General features: G+C 41.7%; 1 protein-coding gene across 2 annotated transcripts in view; it reads right to left on the bottom strand.

Moving 5' to 3' along the window:
• Window positions 1–18,396, bottom strand: part of SEMA6D (semaphorin 6D) — a 225,984-nt gene extending 207,588 nt beyond the window's left edge. The window contains exons 1-3 of one of the 2 annotated variants that reach the window (XM_032122351.1): window positions 18,250–18,396; window positions 9,214–9,351; window positions 2,976–3,051 (exon numbers count right to left, since the gene is read on the bottom strand). The gene's annotated coding sequence lies outside the window, so the exon portion shown is untranslated. Of the gene's footprint in view, window positions 1–2,448; window positions 2,468–2,975; window positions 3,052–9,213; window positions 9,352–18,249 lie in introns of those variants that run through there. The other variant, XM_032122352.1, reaches the window with a different exon arrangement.
• Window positions 18,397–18,612: the final 216 nt, after the last annotated feature.

Here is an 18,612-nt window from a genome sequence, read left to right as displayed (position 1 = left end):
CCAAGACAGAGGAAGACCAACGAAAGATCTGGAGCTATGAGAGAACTCATTTCAGAACAATAGCTTTTTTTATTTATTTCTGTTTTTACAGTGACACCATAATCAGAAAAGATGCAAATATGAGTATATAAATAAATCCCTATTTTGGGGTCCTGAGAAGTTTCAGCAATTGCTTGCAGCATAATGAATGTTTGTAATTCATTAGATTCTGTTTAGAAATGCAAAGCACATGACAACATCAGTGATGTTCTCTTTATCTTAACAAAAAGACTGCTACACTTAATGTTTTTCTGACAGAGCTAGCATGTTTTAAAATGTGTATTTCTTTTCTACAGGATAATGTTTTCAATGGTGTGTTCCTATGTGAATTAAATTAACTGTAGTAATGTCATATTTCAGGCAAGCCCATGCTCTGCTAATTATCCCAAAGAGCTTCAAAATCTTTACAGTATATTCACTGCATTTACATCTTCTCCACAAACTTACTGGTCTTGTTTATATAATTTTGCAAATGACAAGATGTGTAGGATAACGATCTAAATGAACTAAAAATTGTGTCATGGGCAGATCCTTCATAGATTTGCAATTTGTAGCTGTCAATCTTCCTACAGCTGCTAGATAACAAAACAACAGTTCTTTTCTTCATGCAGACGAACAAATTCAATAAGGATTGGTAAGGGTTCTTTTCCAAAAGAAATCTCTGGTTCTCCACTGTCTATCAAACCTTTCCTTATACACATCCTAACTCCTTTCTTGTTTTCCTTAGGGAAAGAAAAAAATCATAGCAATCCTGTGTATTTTAGCACCATATTTAACCAAATCTCACTTATGTGAAAAATGGGCTTGCCGGTGGCTAAATATTTTGGTGAAGAGGAATAATACAAGGGGAGAAGCGGAGCAGAGACACAGAGACTCAAAACTCACATCACACTGTAACTGGAGAACACACAATGGCAGTAATCAAAATGATCATTAAAGGGAGCCAGTGCATTTTTATATCACCTTCTCAATCAAGACCTGCCTGAACCGGGCCAAGTTATATTAACATTTGAAAGAGAACACAAACAAACAATAAAGGGAAAAGAAAATCTTACAAATTCAAAGTTGTGAAATTAATAGGGGCGCTGCTTATAAGATTGGGATTTTTTTCTTTTCCTTAAGATGAGGGCATAAACTGAACTGTAGTTACAAATGCTGTTAAGAATTGGATCAGGGACCAACATCCGCAGTAATAGGAAAGAAAAGGAATTCAATCAAGAGAAAATCATTACAGAAAGAGAAATAAAAATAGAAAATTAAAGCAAATTGCTACTGTTGTAGAGAGGGACTAAATGGCTATATTGATGGATAATGCAAGCATTTTATTCCTGCAAAAAACTTGTATTCCTTTTTAAAACCGCTATAAGGTTTCTTCTTTCTTTAAGGAAAATATACAGTAAGTTTCCATAATCAAAACGCCAGTTCCGCATCACGGGCTTCCCTTTGAAATCAAACTCCACGTTAGACAGAGGTGTTCACAGAATGTGTTGCTCCCGGGGGCTAGAAAACTCTAAGCCTCACCAGACTAATGCACTTAGCAAGTCCACCAAGGATCACCAAAGACAAAGCATTCAAGGCAGGCACGTACATTCGGTCGGTCCACTGAGATTCGCACCCAGCACCACTTGATGCACACAAGCAGTTTGGTGTCACGAGTTGTACCGCTTCTTACATGAGATATTTTGAATCACTGCTACCTTGCACAGCTAAAGAAATACACCTTTGTGGGTGCATCAAACAAACTGATCAGGACACAGACTTGTAAGAAGAAAGGATGCTCGCAGGTGCCTGTGTTCGGCGAGTCCCTGTCAGAGAGTATTCATTCGCCTCATACATCTCACTGATTACTCGAGATGCACATGTCTTATGATAGCAAAGGGGGTTAATGAATGCTGCAGAGAGAGACCTGTAACAGCCCGCCCGCTTCTGCTCCAAGACAACCGAGAAGAGGTAACATCATTTAAAATAAATAAATCTTTCCTCACTCAACGAGTAAAAAGGTCTGAGGCTCCAGCTGGGAGCAAAACTGGAAAGTAGAAACACCTGAGAATAATTAACGGGAACGGCAGCCCCGGCAATGCCGAGCTCCCCATCGCCCCAAGTGCCGGGCGGACAGACACACGTACCGCGGCGGCAGCCCCTCGCCTCGGGGCTGGCGAAAACACCCGCGGAACCCCGCAGGCAGAGACTCTCCGCCGCCCCAGCTCAGCCCCGGCCCAGCTCGGCCCCACCTCGCCCCCAGGCTCGGGGCGCCGCAGACAATGGGCGGGCGGCGAGACCCGCCCGGCGCAGCCCCGCGCAGCGCCCGGCATCCCCCGGCACCGCCGCTCCGCGCCGGGCAGCGGCACCGCGGGCAGGCGCGGCCGGAGCCGCCGCCGCGGCGCCGGGGGCACGGAGGGACGGACTTACGCGGGTGCGGCAGCGCCGGCGGGGACTGCGCGGCTCCGGGCGCGGCTGGCGGCGCAGCGGACTCGGCGGCGCGGCTGGAGCCCGGCCCGCCCCGCCCCGCGCGGCCGCGCTCCGCACCCCGGCCCGCCCCGCCGCCCCGCCCCGCACCTGCGCCCGCCCCCGCCCATTGTCCGCGGGCCGCCCCGCCCGCCCCGCGCACCTGCCCGCGGCCCTGGCGCCGCCTCCGGTGCCCGCGCTGTCCCCGCAGCCCCCGGCCGGGAGGCGGCCCCGCTCCCCGGGCTGCTCGCCTGTGCCCCGGGCGGGCTGCGCGGCCGCGTCCGGGGGATCCGGCAGCTGCCTCAGCCACCCCCGCCCGGCCCCAGCTGCGCTGCGAACGCTCCTCAGCAGTCAATGCAGAAGTCATTTGACTCAGCTGCGGGGAAGGGTGGCAGGCAGAGACTGTCCTCTGCACAGCAACTCTTTCACTTTTCCTGCTCTGCACCCCGGCGAACTTTCTCGTGGCACACGGGCTGCTTCCCCCGGCTCACCTGGCTCCGGGGGCTGCCAGCTCCTGTCCGGGCGAGGAACCGCCGTTCGGAGGGTGCCTCCGCTCCTCGTTAACACCTGCAGGAGACTGAGGGCACACAGCTCAGGGTCACTCCCGATGGGGTCCAAGTTCTCCAGCAAAAGCCCCAGGTTTTGACTTCGGTATGAAACGGAAATCTTTCGTTTCGGGTTAGGTTTGTGTCGTTGCAGATTTCACAACGCTAACTTTTCAGAACATTCCCTCAGCCAATGCCAGAGATAGCTGGCTTTAAATTTGAAAAAAATGTAAGTTTAAGTTCATTTCTTTGCAGCTTCTGGGGTTTTTTGCTATTGTTTATTAAAGACCAACATTCGTGGAGTTGCAACCTAATGTCTAATCTGAATGTTTTACTCTCATTTTTACAGAAAAATAAAAATCATTTGGTTAGTCCTAACCTGAGTTCAGAAACCAGATATTCTCTTTGGAAAATAATGGAAACTAAAGCATGTGGAGGAAAAACTATTTTGCAGTTTATCTTCAAGCATAATCTGTTAAGGAAAACATCACACCCTTCTCCAGGTACAGGTTCCAGGTTCCTCTACAAATAAAGAAGAATAGGTTTGCTACAGAGGAAAGTGATACTTATGTGGGGATGAGGACACTATTATATACTTTTTTTCTTTTTCTTCTGCTTGAAGTCCTCTAGTGCAAATTTTGTTTTTCGGATTATGCAACAGCAGCTTGGCTTCAAGACATAACCAGGGGAGCTGGCTTTGATATCTTCTCTGAAATCCTCTTTCCTTCCTTTTCTATCAGTGGCAGGTGCAGGTCCGGTGCCACAGCCTTTGTCCCTTGTTCTCCTGCTGAGCCCTGCCTGCCAGCCCGGAGCCCGCCTGAGGGACAGCCTGTCCCACGGCCCTTCTCAGCCCGTTCTCTCACTCTGCCATGAAAACCCGTGTGCTGGCTCAGTCTGACACTGGGGGATTACCTGTGGGGGCGATTTGCCATCAGTATTTTTGCTGCTTTAATTCTTGGTAGCATTTTGCCGGTTTCCAAACCCCATTTCCTCCTACTTTTCCAAACGAGCTGAAGCACTCAGGGTCCCTGTTCTGTCTTTGGTTTTGGGAGTGGACTCACAGTCGGCCATTATTTTGCAATTGCATCTGATTTCTCTGTCACTGTGACCATGAACCAGACCCAGCCAGAAGGACTGACCTGGTGGCACTGCTTGGGTGGGGAGGAGCCCGGCTCCCTCACGCACCCCGGCACCTCTCGGCCCTGCCGCGGCTGTGCTTCCCTTGTCCGGCTGCCTTGCGCCCCTTGCTCCGTCCCGGATGTCCATCTCCAGCCGCGGGACGGCCCGTGAGGGCAGGGGGGCTGTCCCGGCTGGACTCGGCCGGTCCCGGCTGGAATTGGCCAGTCCCGGCCGGTTCCCACCGGCCCCACCCAGGGCAGGGCTGAGCCCCTCAGAGAAGCTCAGGGCAGGAGGAGGTAGAAGGATCAGGGTGAGGCAGTGAAGCCTCCCCCCGGGGTGGGGGCACGGACTAGTTTTTAACTTTACTTCCGACTCCATTTTAAAATAAAATAAATTAATTTTTCCCAAATCAAGTGTTGCCCATGGCAGTAACTGGTAAGTCATCTCGGTTTTATCTCGATCCACGGCATTTTCCACCTCATTGTGTCCCCTGGACATGGACCGGCCAGGTGTGTGGCTGGCGGCCGCTCGGGGTCACTGGTCACTGGAGAGGAGACAATCCTGTTCGGAGCACAGCAGCTCCAGCGCAGGCTCTGTCATCAACTCCTGTGCGTTGTGATGGTCCAGCACTGCCACAGGGGTCATTTTCTGTCCATGCTGCCATCACCACCCAGCTCTTGGCTGCCTTTCCCACTGACTCTGCAGAAGGCATTGAGGGTACAGCGGTCAGATTTCTTACGCTGAAATGCCCGTTTGGCAAGAAATCCTCTCATTTCACTGCAGCGCAACACTGTCTGAACAGGGCACTTCGGCAGACAGTAGCACCTGTCAATTTTCTGATTACAATACGAGTGTGAATGTCCTGGAGCCAGGTCAGCCTGTGTGTTTGTATCCTATAGTTTCCTTTGTACAGTTTCACTGTGACCACATGGGGCAGAAATCTCCATTCACTGTCAATCACTGTACTCTTCGCACTTCCCTTTCTGTCCCATGCATGATCTCAACTGAACATTCATTACTGGAAAAGTGAACGCTCCTCCCTCTCTTCCTTCTTCTTGACAATATCTGCTTCAAGTTGTGAGCATCTATGTGTCTTATAAAACCAGTTAATAAATTGCCTGGAATTTATGCTTAGTTCCCTTTAAACAAAATTGTAGATAAACGGTGGGTGAATTATTTTTTTTCCATGCACTAAATTCAACAAAGATGCAGTTTCACTTAGTCCCCTCAAATACTTAACAGATTTGGATCATCTTTGCTGAATAGTTTTTTGGTGTCTTTTCAGGAAGATTCACAAATGGGTCATTTTCATCAATCTTCCCTTTTCTAGTATCTTAAAGGCTAGGTAAATTTTGAAGCATGAAGGAGATTCAGGTCTCGTTCTGTTCTCTGCCTGAGTGAATTTGAACTCTCATTGTCATCTACTAAGTTGTTAAGTTATTTGGGGGTGCAAGGAGAGAGAAAAGAAGATTATTTTCCTGCCAATACTTTTTCAATATGTACAAATAACATTAACTAAAGCAGGAATTAGATCAGAGTCTCCTCTCAGGTAAGAACCAGGAGACTAAAGTCCTGCTCGTACTTCTCAGCCAGCGTTTATTTCCACATGGAGTTCAACAGTGCTCCAGCGAGAGAGGCAGGAGGAACCCTGCTTTGCAGCCCAATGGGGGACACTGGTCCCAGATACAGGAATGTGGATGTGAATCATTAACAAGAAGGGGAACTAAGCCCAGAGGGTTAAGGAGATTTTGACTCTTGTAGCGGTACTTCTGGTAGCTTTCTTAAGGTTTGGATGGACAAAGAAATTGTCTGTCCAAAGGAGGGAAGCTTATTACCAGCTTTTCTCCACTCAGCCTTGTGTTCTTTCTCAGCAGTCACTGTAACTTGATGCCATAGCACTGCATAACTTTTTCCTTGCCCTTTCCATTTTCTAAAATAAAAGCTATTATCTGCTCTGATCTTAATGCCTCGTTCCGTTTATACCAAGTTCAGTGTAAACTAGAATGCTGCCTGGAAGCATCCATAGTTACTTGGGTTTGGAGGTACTTACCACAGGATGAAGAAGACTCTGTCAGGTGACAGGAGAGCTTGCACAATTACAAAGTGACAAAACAGTCGCTCCTGAATGTTGGCAAAGCAGGCAAGAGCCCTCAGAGGCTGTCTGTGAGAAATGTTGCTCTTCACTATTAAGAGTTTCTGAGCCCATGCCAATGTCCAGTTTACCAGAAGACTTTGTCAGCACTGTTTGGAGGCAGATCCATACTGTGCTGCTTTGACACGTAACAACCCCTTTGGAGATATGCCTGTTTCTTCTTCAATTGCTTTCCTAGGGCTGCTGAAAGAGGATGATCCCTATCAATGCTGCTGTCCTCGCTGTTTCAGTTTGGAGTACTTTTGATGGCACTTGTTGGGCAAATTGCTCTTTATGTGACACTGTTGCTCAGCAAGGTATTTCTGCCTGTCAGCTGTTACAGACTCTGAGAGATAATGTTGCTTGTTTCACAGATTTCTTATTAACAGCTTGTTTTTGCTTACAGGACTCACAGTACATATACTGAATATCACCAGCTCTCAGCTACATTTCTCTAGTGCAGTATTTGTAATATTATCAATATTTCTGAGGCTCATATTGCATCTGGTCCCATGATTCAGCTGAAATTGAATTGGTTTGCGATCTAATAACTCAATTGCAAATATAGGAGCCTTTTTTTCCTGCAGAGCATTTAAATCAAGAGCTTGTGAAGCAATTCAGGTCATATGGCAGATATCCTCTTGTTCCTTGGAATTCTTACTTTTTTTTTTTTTTTTTTTTTTAAATTGCAGTGGAATATGAAGTCCTTAGTTTTGCCTCATGACTCATCTCCAATAGGCATTTTTATTTTCTTTCTCCCTACTGGAGATGCACTGAATTAGTCTTCATGTCTCTCTCCCAGTCCTCCTACCTGGACTTCTTTTGGTGGTACTCTGTTTTACACTGTGTGTTGTTTTTGACATGATATTTTTCCTGCAAAAATTAGCTGACCCTGTTTTGCATTTGCACCACTCAAAACCTCCTCTGCTTTAACCAGGAAACAGGTGTCCCACAGACAATCTAATCTCTAAGTAGAAACTCTTAGGATCTCCATACTTTTAAGTGGGAATTGCAGATCTCTTAGGCCTGTAATTTAAACATGTAATTCCCTCATTACTTCTCCTTATTGGCATCAGGAAATAGACACATTCTCTTGAGCTTTCTAGCTACACTTGCCATTTCAGTGTCCCAAATATCATTCTTTGTTATTCCACATCCTAGCTAACACATTAATCTACTATATCCCCAGCTTCTTCTCTTCTGAGTTGTCTATACATTTAAATGTCCTATTACATGTCATCCTTTCTGATAGTTTCCTATCAACATCATATCTCTTAAATTCCCATCAGATTTTAGCGTTAGTCATACAAATGATTTGATGTTTCAGTTGTAACTTCTTTACTGGGAATTTGTTTCAGGATCTACAGAAACAACACTTACCTGACATTTTAGAACAACCATAGTCAAAATAACAACCACTGTTTCACAATTAGTTATTATTATTATGAATAGTTCCTGAAAGTGTATATCCTGTGGAGTAAGACAGGATTAGGGAGAAGGGTATATTGGATAGTGTTTGATATATAAAGAGGTAAAAATACCCTATATAGTAGGAATTTGAGCTTTGTTTTCAGTACTGTTCTTGCATCCATGAAACACTTCCCACTGGCAGAAATAGCAATATTTTTTCAGAATCTTTCAAAATATGTCACAGTTCAACTACTGTAAATGCAACAGATACTTGAAAAAAGTGCATCACAAGGTTGTTCACTCTCAGAAAGGGGGTGACTCAATTGCTGGATGCATTTTTTCCAAGAGCAAAGAATACTATTCAGTAAAAGAGAGTAAAGGTAGGAAACTATGCCTGTAGAAGAAAAAAAGTCAGACAGACTCAAAGTGATCCAAAAGGAATGATATTCTTCACGCAAAACAATGCCATCTATTCTGTCAGAGAAATGCACGTGTGCCATAGCAACAAGCACATTTCATAAAGCTTATATGTGTTAAATCATTAAACTAAAGATCACTTACTTTCTCTGAATTGGCAAGCAGCACTTTTGTTGTTCTTTCAAGCAATAGTTAATAAAATATTCATTAACTACTCATAAATGGTTAAACATGCTGAAGGCTTGAACTTTTACATAGTTTCTTTACTGTTTCCTAATAAACGTGCAGAAAGATTTCTTTAAAGTAAATACTACTATTGGAACATGTTTTAATGTGGTTTTTGCACACAAAACACAAACGCAATTATGTCAAGAATTTGACTGCATAGCATAATTTGTATTCCCACTTCCTCACCTTTAACCCTTCTAAGTGGACAACGGGGTTTTCTTTCTTGTTATATAAATTATTGTCTGTGGAAACATTTACTTAAATCTCTGGACAATTATATTCAATTATTTGTAATGTTATATTTTCAAATTATGAAAAATACTGTGGCTTCCTATTTTTTCATGCCATCATTCTTTAATGAAATCCAAAGTGACCAGTAAGAGAGTTCAAATCACTTGCAGATTTTCAAAATATGGGATTAAGTTCCATTTAAACATTTATTTTCCTGCCCTGCAAATGCAAATGCAAATGCATTGTGTTTGTTGAACTAATGAGCGTTAAATTAAAAATCTCAGCACACCCTCTAGGGAATTCAACTCTTCACAAACCTCAATTCAAGTGAAAGCTTGAGTGACTATACAGGTATTCAATATGACAGGAGAGACAAGAATCCATGGTTTGCTGCAATTTCAAATTCCCTTTCTTACCATCTATCTTCAACCAGAGATGTGCTCTCACAGCGACCATCTGCAGAAAGCCCCATTTAATATGATTTACCCGTGTGAATAAAAAGAGGGAAGCAGTACATGATATTACCAGTCTTAAGCTGAACAATCAGGAGTAAACAAGAGTTAACAGAAGGTCCTAAATCAGCTTTAATGGCAAAGAGGTTTTTCAGGACAGTCTGTAGCCAGTCATCCCTGTGAGTGCTATACTTACATGGATCACTGAGACTGCCAGCCCAGCATGGATCCGACCGACTCCTGGCTGGACACTGTCCCTGTGAGAGAAACAGTCCCAGTGCCTAGACAGTGCAGAATCCACAGGAATTTTATTGGCTTCGTGGAAGTGTATATCCTGTACAGTAAGACAGAAATTAGGGAGAGGTTGTATTGTATAGTGTTTGATTGCTAGGAATGTCTGTGGAAAGTGATTTTGGAGGAATGTAGTATTTTTTGTCAAAGAAAGGTTAAGGCACAGGGAATTTAATAATATTTTCTGAAGTGATAGATGACAGAGATGGAATATAAAAACATGATAGGTACAGGAATACGTTATATATATTTACAACATAAGCAAAGAATTTGTGGTCAATGAGTAGGCTCTGTTTTTCTCTCCATAATAATGGATAAAGAATAAATAATGCCAAAGAAATAGGATCTCGCAATCGGTTCAAGCAATTTGCAAACTAAATTTTATAAATATAATTTTTATTGCAAATTCTTTCCCAAGCTACTCATAGGATTAACAGTAGCTTAAAAAGTATTTAGTACAGGTACACAGAAACACCATAAACATTGAACTTCTCAGCTTAGGCTACAGTTTGCACTTTGATAAGGGAATAACACTATAAACCTATATATTTTATTTATTATTGTGGATGTTGTTGTTGTTATTGTCTAACCACTATAAATTATTGCTTTGGAATGTGTGGTACTAGGTATCTGTGGGGATAATATTCATGTGTGCATGGGGTGGTATTTATTTGAGTGCAAAAAGTGATTTCACATAAAAATGCCAGGTAAGATGAGCTGATATTCACCTGTTCTAGTGAGTTTCCATTGATAAGGGTAACAGCAACAGCAACCTGAGCTTGGACAACTAATTTGTGTGGTCGTTCTAGCCTGCAAAAGGGCTAAGACCTGCAAATCAGGGATTGATATCGAGAGTCTTCTCTTCATCCCCAGGAGAGCTGTAGCTGTATTTGAGATCTTGAGGTCTTGCCCTCAGTTAGCTCGCCTGAGAAATTATCCTTGGATTACCTTGGATCATTGATTCCACTAATGTATGGGCAATAGACATTATCTACTGCCAGATTTAAGATTTAGCTGAACAGTTACAAGCAAGTAGGAGTCTTGCAAATGGCCATACAACATTCTTTAACGAGCAGCTAATATTTCTGTTGAGCAGGAAATGTAGATTACTCTTCTCAAAGACAGACTGCTTGTAACTTTACCTTTTCTGCTAAGTCTTTCTTCTAAAGCAGACGTATTCAAGTTTAAGATTGGTAATAAAATGCTGGATAAAAAAATAGTACCCTTAGAAGATCTGTTTCTTCCTAACAGCTTTTAAAAAAATCTAGTATTGGCTGTATTAACCTTCACAAAAGATTTAAAAACAGCCTACTGCAGGCTCTGCTTTTGTGTGCTTGGCAGAATGAATTATGAATGATTGCATCATTTACATTCTAAGTTTAGTTTTCAAGTATGGTTGATTTTGCTTAAATGAGAATCCTGTAGCTATTTAGTAATTAGGCCTGATAGCTCTATGAAGTTCATAATTGATCCCCAAACAGGTGTTTCCTTTCTTCTTGAAAAAAATTAGGTATATTTTTGCCCTGCTGCATGTAAGTTCATGGAAATTTCCTGAACATAAAAACATACAATATTTATTACAACTTTGTATTATAAAATAAAAATTATCCTTCAGTTTATATGCCTCCTCTGCTAATGCATTGAATTTGAAGTTCAGTCGGGCATCATTTTGTAACAGTGCTCTGCACCCTTGACCACGGACACAGTCACCAACAACTGCAATTGCTCACTACAGATGGTCTGATAATATTTTATGGCAGTCTCTGTAATGAGTGTTCTAAATAATAATTATGGACAAGTTGGATATATAATGCTGTTTTTCAATATAGGCGGTGTCTACTACATATAGAGAGAAGTTTCTGGATGCATTGAAAATAAACCTGTTACTGCCTATAAAAATCAGGTATCATTTACATTGACTGAGTGTCAGGATGGCACAATGCTTGAAGGGGTCGCTCCTTTGAAGTTCCTGTGAATTGTCTTTGCTGTATTACCTCAGCTCTTTGTCTCTACCTTGAAAATGGCAGCAGCTGGCAATCACTTATCATATTTGATTGTTCTCCAATGATTCGAGCTCAGGCAAGTTACCTTATCATCAGTGCAGGCAATTTTTATGTAAAATACCAGTATTGACTACAAGAGATCTGATGGCAGTTTTAAAACATTTCTGCATTAACAGCCTTCTCACTGCATTTAAGCATCCTGTCTCTTAGATGCTGTGATGAATGTGACACTGCTACTCTGTGTTCTAAGTACCCACTTTTAATGGTGACAACATCTATTCTTCAAAATGGTAATTGCCTAGTGCTAACTACCTTTGCAACTTATGACCACCTTGGGAAAAATACTCCTTCAAAATTGCACAAGTGTTTGGTTAGAAATACGTAATTAACCAGGTACCTTGTTGGAATTAATTTAGGGTGGAATCACGGGATCATAGATCTGTTTATGTTGGAAAAGACCTCTGAGATCATTGAGTCCATCCATTACCTCAGCACTGCCAGGTCCACAACTGAACCATGTCCCTAAGTGCCACTTGTACACGACATTTTTACACTTTCAGGGATGGTGACTCCTCCACTTGCCTGGACAGCCTGTTCAAATGCTTGACAACCCCTTCAGTCAAGAATCTTTTCCTTAATGCCCCATCTGAACCTCTTCTAGTGCAACTATAGGTAATTTCCTCTCATCCTATCACTTGTTACTTGGGAAAAGAGACTGACCCCACCTCTCAGGTGGTTGTAGAGAGTGAAAAGGTCCCCCCTGAGCCTCCTGGGTTGAGTCCCCCCAGCTCCCTCAGCCACTCCTCATTCACTGCAGTGAATATTGAGACATGGAAACTCACAGAAGGAGAGAGAGTAGGGGAGAGAACTCAGAGAATTAGCCATTGGAGCTAAACAAGCTAAAAACCACAGGCCCTTTTATCCCCAAGACGGAGAAAAAATTGATGAAAACTAGTCATTTGATATGAACCAAACTCATCTTTCTCTGTAAAGCATTTTTGGAAGAGGTATAAGGCTCAGACCTGGTCAGCATAATACTGCCCCACCTCAGAATTTAAATGAACAGGAGAATTTGGCATAATTGTTAGATTATGTTTCATTATTGACCGTGTTTTAAATTGGAGAATAACAGTTTCAGAAAAAAATGTAGGAAGCAGTTACTGTCTATGAAAAAAACAGATTTCTGTCCTAAAAATGACAGTTCCTTTTCCACTTGTTTTATCTGAAATTTGAGTGCTTTAGATTAAAAAATAGATTTAAAAATCAAATTTTGCTTCAGATAATTTTGATTTGTTGAAGCCAATTTAACAGTCACATATGGCCTTCTCGAAAATCCTTCACAGTCCCCAGAGAGGCTCCAGAGATGATTAAACTCCATCTATCTATGCTCAGCCTTGAGTGGCACACTGCTTTTCTGCCATACCTTTTTCTGTGTTTGTGACTGATGGTTAACTAAATCGCTGATACCTTCTTGATCAAGGTAGAATGGTGTTTGAGGCATAAATATCTTATAGCTCTTAATATGACAAATACTTTGCTGAGACAGTATAGAAAGAGTTTGCAACATTTTGATGGAGTAGAAGGTAGCAACATTTTTTAAACCTGATTCGTGCATTGTTGAGAGACAGAAAGATAGAGAGTGAAAACTCCAGATTTCAAAATTTATCAACCTTCTACAACAGATCCCACTGATGTTGCAGAGCTGGAGGTGGAGTACATCCTCTTGGTCTCTACAGGCCAACCTGTGTCAAACTCCAAACTCTCTGGGAGAAATACATGCATAAATGCTGGAAGCAACAGTGCTCAACCCATCTGCAAGAGGAAATACTCCATGGTACCAACACTAAAGTCTTAAGGTTTGAGAAGAGTTGACCTGAGAGGACGTGCACAGTGCTACAAAGGAGCTGTCACTCCAAAACTGAGTGCAAATGATTTGCAGGATTTCTTGGCTTTAGTAACACAGTGTGACAGTACACACCCCCTCGCTTTCCAAATCATGAAAATACTACTATTAAACACACATGAAGTCACAATGGGTTACTGAGAATTTTGGTTAAGATTTCAGTATGGGTTTCTACAAGGATTTATTATGTAAATGACTGTATATGAGAAAAATTAATTAGATGTTTCATGCATTTTATAAGAAAGAAGAAACTGCTTTTTCATTTTCAGAAGAAAACAGGTGGTAGCTGGTTTACAACACAAGTCTCTCCATACGTAATGGCAACAAAAGAACCTATATCACCCCAGACAGTCATTCTCTATTTCCTTATAATATTTGTGAAGGAAAAGCAATGTGACAGGCAAGGCTGCAAGCAGAGGAATTGCCCACAAGATGTTTTACCAATTGCAGTAGAAAAAGCTTTTGAAAGGGAAGCAAAATACAGGAGAGCAAAAACAATTAGATATGCAGCACACTGAATTCAGAAGTGCCAGCAGGTGATGTGCAGTTCTGCAGAGTTATGGAAAAAACACATTTGTCAGGTTTATTTATTTATTTACTTCACAGAATAATTTTTTCCAAAGCAGAATTGCTTAGCAAATCTTTGAAAAGCAACTGAGCCTTTCACTAATACCTTTCTGTACATCTAATGAAGAAACTGAAAATACATTGGATGACAGAGATGAAGGATGCTCAAATCCAAAAAGTGCTCTCTTTTGTGATTACAGCCTCTGTGCTCTCTCTGTAACCTGGGACCAGGTGTCCAAACCATTAGCAATGTTTAACATCCATCCTGCTGAAGCCAACAATCTTTCCTCTACATCACCCTCTTGCCACAGCTTCCCCAACAGCTCCTCTTATCTCTCCAACTTTCAAGACAGTGGAAGAGGAAGGTAATATTTTGTATTTTTCATATAGATTGCTAGTGTCTCAAAGCCATGAGGAGAAATGCACTTCAAAATACACGTAGCAAGTAAACTGGGACACGCTGAACCCCTGACCCTTCCCTGCTACTCTCCTGTATACAAATAAAGCGTTCAAGCTTTCTGACAAATTCTGTTCTCCGTCGAAAATAATAAAACAAATGATGCAGGTGTTATTGGGTAGATTTGATTAGCTGTGAGTGCCAGAGACTTCAAAGGTTTAGTAGAAGATTCTGCTCCTTTGAGTTAATCAAGAAATCGCCTATTTTGACCTAAGGATGTGGTCACTTCTAATGATTGTACTCCTTGCCTTAGTAACTCCTTGCCAATGTAAGTGAATGGGTCAGGAAAGAGTCTTTTCTTCTCCTGCCATTTGCTGCTGTGTCCAAGTGCCCTACAGAGCTGTGACTGCCTTGCTAATGCCTCCTGCTTGCTAATGGGTTTCCAAGGACTTTTCTTGCATGGCCTCTTTTCCTGACACCGGTCAGTTTGCGTTTGACAGCTCTGGGAGAGTGTTTGTGTCCTGGCATCTGAAGTACACACTCTGCACCTACCGAGTGTGCTCTTCATACCAGTGGAGATAAGCTGCTGGCTGGTGATTTTGATTTCTCATCTCTTCACGTTGGTTAGAAGTATATTTATCCAGAATCAGAATCTCTTCTAGACATTTAGTCTCTAGGGTGTCTGATTTTACATTTTGAGTAGCTCCAGCCATATGTTAACACCAAGACTGCACTGGAGTTTAAAACTCTCATGTTGTACTGCTGCATGACTTTCACTTTTTTTTATTTTACTACATTTCTATTTTCTGCTACAAACATATTTCCTATTTCTAATAAAATTCCTCTTGAATTCTTTGTTAGCTAGTATGATTGCTACGGCATGTTGCCTTCCAACGTGACTGTTTTGCCTGACATCTGAGCTTGAAGGATTTTGATTTGGCGTCGGTAATTTTAAGTTGCTTGACTGCCCTTTGTGACAGTTTTTTTTTGTGTCTTCCCTCACAAATTGACCTAATGGGTGATATTGGTTTAGTGTCCGTGACTTTCCTACCAACAGAGAAAAGAATCATCGTCAATCAGTCTCTTATAAAAGCTTGGGCCCACAATTGCTCTGGGCAAGAGAAATATTGGGTTTTCTTTAACCTGATGAAAATCTCAGGTGTAACAGAACTAAGAGGTTGAAGATGTGCACTCAGGGTGGAGTCTGAACACACACTGCAGAGAGCCCACAAAGAGACTGTTAAGGATATGCAGTGAGCTGGACGTGTCTCCTTTCTGAGCTTTCAGACCTCTCTCCTACCCATCTGTCTCTTCTGGGAAGAAATGTCAAAGCAGCTGAGAAACTGTCAAACCCTGCATACAACTGTGCACTCTGTTCACCTGAATTCAAGCCCTTTGTGGCATTCTCCCTTTTGAGAGGTGTGTATAGTGGTCAGAAGAACCATTTAAACAACAAATTGCCAGACACATTAACAGTGGAAATACAGTGTAGAAGCGCAGGTTCCCGGGACTGACAAGCATTACTTGTGCCCATCCGGTGTACTTACACCTCACCACCTTCATGGCAACACACACAAGGATCCCTTCTTCACAAACAAACCTCATGTTTTAGTTTGGTTCCCTGATAGACACTTTTTTTGCAAGAAGTCAATCTCCTCCACCCTCAGCCAAGTCTTTTGTTAGTCTGTCGTGGGATTTTCCATTAAGACAAAGTAAGTTTTGTAGGTTCACAGCCACAGCAAAACCAGCAAAATTTATAGCTTTGGTATTACCCTTTAACTCAAGTCTTTGCAAAGAGATGGCAATCATGAGTTATTCTTTTCCTTCAGATGCAGACATTTCACTACTAAGCTAGCTGTGCTCTGCAGACAGTCAACATGCCCAGTCTCAAATTCTCACAGGATGACTCCATATCTGCTGAAATACTTTCACAATACACAGCATGTCCTTCCTCAGTTCAAGTGTGGACAAGTCTATGAACAGATGTAAGGACACATCAAAGGTTTTTAGTTTCCATTGTCTGCTCAGGGAGTCCTAGCACTGATCTTTACTCCAGAGGAGGCAGCTTGGGCCTGGATCAGGCCCCTGGCAGAAGGAGGCTCCTTGCCTGCTGTCCTGCTTGTGCACAGCAAACTGACCTGGGGCACTGCATGTCTTACATGTTTCTGTGGCTTCAGTTTCAATTATAATTTCAATGTAGGACTCAACACAGTTGTACATTTAAAAAGTGATGGTGAAAAACCAGCCAAATTTATGAAACAGAAGGAGGGGAAAAAATGAGCTTGAACACTTGACTCGTAACTAATAGGATTCTTCACCCATTGTATTTAGAGTAATTATCTTTGAAATGCCTGGGGAATTGAAGAAAGAGTTTTTTCACCTGATATGACAGATGATGTGGTAGGTGCTATAATGCTTTTTCTATAAGCTACAGGTATTTGGGGTCTCCCACAGATTTTCTACCAATCATTCCTCAGTCTGCTTAACCTTCATTAGTGCAGTCATGACCCCTCCAGAAAGTAGAAGAGATACAAGAAAATTGTTTAATCTTAATTTTATGAATGAATTTAGCTGTGGAATCTTTTATCAGACAAGAATACTTCCTTGTAAAGAGCACTGCCAGGCAGTGCTGGCACCATAAAAGAATGCTGTGCTGTATTTTCGATTTTATTAGTGGTTCTCTGTGAATCAGTACTTTATACTGGAAAATTAGTTTAAAAACCTGTGAAAGGTAACAACATTAGCATCTGTTTGTGAATAACATATAGAATTTTTGGTTTTTTAATAACATGTAAAAGGAAGGTTTAGAACTTTATAGCAAGATCAGTATCTGCTGCATTAATCAAACTTAGTCAAAATGCAAATCTAGAATTCTGCTCTGATTGCCATAAATTACCTCAGATGTATACAGATGAAAATCAGAACAGAATCAGGTTATTATATATTATTCCTTCTTTGTTACATAATTTTCAAGCGTTTTTCAAGCTCTTCTTTATAAATCTTTGTAGATCCTTGGTACCTGTCAGCTCCTGACTGTAGTGTGTCCCTTGGGCATTTAAATACAACAAATGATGTACCAATTTCTAGTAGGTAGAAGTCAGCACAACATTTTGTCTGGCTACATACCTACATATAGAAAGCTCTTCTGTATTCCAGGTGTTTGAGCATATGGGAAAAAAGACTTGGTGGATTGGAATCTTTTAATGTAATTTTTCTGTGACAAGCTCTCCAGCTGTCTACTTCACTGAGACTTTTCTAGCTTCCTGAATTGTCATTCACAGACCTGTCTACACCAGTGCTGAACATGATGTTTGTGGTACTGGGTAGGAACAGGCTGGGAAACGAGCTGTGTGCTGCATCTTACCCTGCTGCTGGGCAGCCTACATATGTAGGGAACTCCCATTCAGAGAACACATCTAAGAGAGAATTGCCTATTTTTGAATAGTGCTCTATTTTTGAAGTAACATGATGTTTTGAAATTTAAAATATTTGATTAATGAGCTTTTTCTGATGTTCTAGAAAATGTTGGGTAAAAGGTTATTCTTAGTAGTATAACTTCTATGCCTAGCTTCATCATTATTAATTCAGATCTATACCTGATTTTCTGGTACTTCTTATTATCCATAGTAATAATATTATTACCAATATTAGTAATAATAGCAACAGTTCTATACAAAGGAGGTCTCCTACAAGCATGGCTGTCCATTTTACCAAGATAGCTAAAACTGTTTTCTTCAAAAAATTTAAAAAGATTATGTCAGAATTTTTCTTTTGTACTTCCTAGAGAAATCTGCTCTAGTTTTTCTCTAGTACAATATTTATCAATGTACATCGATGTGGTGGGGGAAGAGGAAGCTGCAGTCATCAAAATCCTGTTATTTAGCAGGAATCAAGATGAGATCCAGGCTATGAGACACGGTGGTCAGAAAGGAGAAGGTGGTACCAGATCCTCCAGAAGGTATTTGGGAAACAACTACCTTAAAGTTATCCTGAAGGATTATTAGCTTAGATGTGGAATATCAGCTTTTAAAGAAACACTAAAACACTAACTTCTGGGGGAAAAATAGATACCTTGTGAGGAAGGAAGACATAATCTACTGTGGTCCTTTCTCCAGCGCTGTTCTCACTCTGACTGCCCAATATTCTGTCTCCCTGCAGCAATCCTGCATGGTCAGCTGGGTATTTTCTGTCCCAACTGACTGTGAAGTGTTGCTGCCTGGCATCGCATTCATTTCAAAATCAGTTCCATTTTAGTACCTAGGGAACAAAGAGCACCACCTTAGCTTACTTTCTTCTCCACGATGTCTACAGAAATAATGTGATTATCATTATCTTTGAATGCACTGCATTTTCCCTAATTTTCCTAAACGTGAATTTCTTCCAAATTAAAAAAAAAAAAAAGGATAGTTAATTCATAATGCATAAAGAATAGTT

This window comes from Corvus moneduloides, chromosome 13, assembly GCF_009650955.1.
Source record: "Corvus moneduloides isolate bCorMon1 chromosome 13, bCorMon1.pri, whole genome shotgun sequence".
NCBI classification, from domain to species: Eukaryota; Metazoa; Chordata; class Aves; order Passeriformes; family Corvidae; genus Corvus; species Corvus moneduloides.
This window is presented reverse-complemented; position numbering and strand designations above follow the sequence as displayed.